Genomic DNA, 2,500 nt, shown 5'->3' with positions numbered 1-2,500 from the left:
ATTCAATAACAATGCACTCCTTATTGCACAACGACCTATCAGATATCCCAAATGGGAAAAGCAGGGCCTACATACATTGGGAGATATCTTCAACGAACAGGGTTTCTGTAGCTATCATGAAATTCATAACAAATTTAACCTCACCAGCTCCACTTATTATTTCTATATACAGTTATTAGCAACTTTGAAGGCTCATGGAGTCCCATTAAAGATACCACTTGAGCACCACAGATATCACAAATTCTTCTATGAAAAGGAGACATCGAGAGGCTTCGTATCTGACTTTTATCATCACTTACTAACGTCTTCGTATGGAATCCTCCCCCTAGACTCAGTCTGGAGGAGGGATATACCAGACTTGGAAGTAGATTTTGATTGGCAAGAAGTCTGGGCAAACGTTCGACTAGCGTCACGCAACCCGGATCATCAACAGATTCATCTTAATTATATTCATAGGACTTACCTGACTCCTATAAGATTGAACCGAATGGGGCTTAAACAAGACTCTCTATGCTCCTTGTGTCTAAGGGGTGATATCGGTACATTTATACATATGTACTGGGAATGCCCCCCTGTTAAGATATTCGGGGAAAAGTAACCACGCAATTATCAGAATTTTTATTTCTGACCATACCTGTACTGCCTTCTGTATTGTTGTTGAATGATGTTTCTCAGTTAGCAACCTCTATACAGCTAAAGAGACTAATTTTGTCCGGTCTTACGGCTGCTAAAATGCTGATAGCATCACGCTGGATTCAACTGGATAAGATGTGCCTGAAGGTATGGGTTATTTTCTTACCTATCTCTATGTGATTTATCTAGAGATATCTACAGCAAGAATTTTAGGTGTCAATGAAGCCAGCATTGCAATCTGGTTAGAAGTGGTGGAGAGAATAAAGGTTAGCATATGCATTGTAATCCTTGGTTAGAAACGAAATAATGGATGGGTTATCCAAGGGGGGTCCTGAGGGGGGGGGGAGAAGAGCGAGCAAGAGCATATGTATGTATTGTATTGCAAGTATTATGTATATATCTCGTAAACTACATTTATATTGATTCAAATACTGGAATGTATAATCCTGTGATTTATTGTGGATATTCACTGTTAATGCTTGTGTGTCTAGTTTTATGTCATGTCAAAAAAATTATTAAAAAAAAATTCACAAAAAGAAAACATTATTATAATAATTTTTTTCATCTTTGACTGACTGAAAAAAGGCCTATAAAAGGCCTTATTATGGCCAAGTCACACATCTATGGATCAGGCCAAATCTCCTCTTTCCAATGACAGAGTTCAATCTGGATTTAGTAGCACCAGGTGCCCGTTACAGGGCAGCAAAGACCGTGAATGAAATCTACTGTAAGTACAGTTACTTTTTTATAATGTAAATAGCTCCGCCATTTTTCATCAGATTGAGACGCATTCTTTTCTAGACATTCACAGAAAGGTAAAGAAACAAACTACATTCTATTTTATGGCAACATCGTTTAGGTATGTTCGACCCGTGAGATATAATCACGAAAATAACGTCAGAATTGTTCAGAAATATTTTCAACAGTTTTGACTGTTTTGAGGCTGGTGTGAGCTGGGTAGTTTAGTTCTATGAAATTTCTATGTCCATCGAAAGCCCTGGCTCAACTCTCTCTTACTACAAACATGAATGACCCCGTTATTTCCTCGCATTCAATTAATCCGGTTTCCGCCAGGAATGCGCCGAAATATTTGTGAACCCATATTTCGCTAATAACACTTAAAATCATTGGTAAACAAACGTAGTGCTGAAAATATTCACTTTGACTGCTGTTTTAATAGGGCTAGGGTCTTTACTCTTGGCTACACTTGAAAAAGAAACGCAACATCAAATAATACGGACTGTATTGATCTATTTATGACGTGATATTCATTCCGACCCAGTACCGGGCCCGTCAGGCTTAAAGGTGCACTGTCCATTTTCATTTTAAAGGGGAACTATTTTACTATTTCTTTCACTATTTGGGCACTTTTACACAATTCCTGTGAGTTTATGGAACACCTCTGTAATTTTTTATTTTTTTTAATTCATTGTTTTGTATTTCTAATCAAGTCCTCAAAAACAGCATTTTTCTACCTCAAGATCTTAAGCCGTTTTGAGCCTGGGCTCCAACCACAATGGTAAACCACTGCCTTGCCTGAACATTATCATGCAGCGGTGTCTCTCTGACATCACAGATCAGCACATTTTCAGATGACTCAGTTCAGTGAGGGTGAATATTGTGAGAGGAGAATTGGAAGAATGCGCCAATATGAGAATTAGAGATAGATCATATTAATATAAGTCCACATAGCTAGGAAACAATGCTAAACACTGAAAAAGGCCATTTATAAGATAGTTCCCCTTTAACAGGTAAACATTTCTTGTGAATAACCTGGGGATCTGTTTTAATCGTCCACTGGCCAGCCCGGGGCCATGACCCACACTCTGACTGAGCTTGAAATAACTTGACATTAATAGAATAAAAA

Source organism: Notolepis coatsorum, assembly GCF_963971535.1.
Source record: "Notolepis coatsorum genome assembly, chromosome: 2".
Lineage (NCBI taxonomy): Eukaryota > Metazoa > Chordata > Actinopteri > Aulopiformes > Paralepididae > Notolepis > Notolepis coatsorum.
This window is presented reverse-complemented; position numbering follows the sequence as displayed.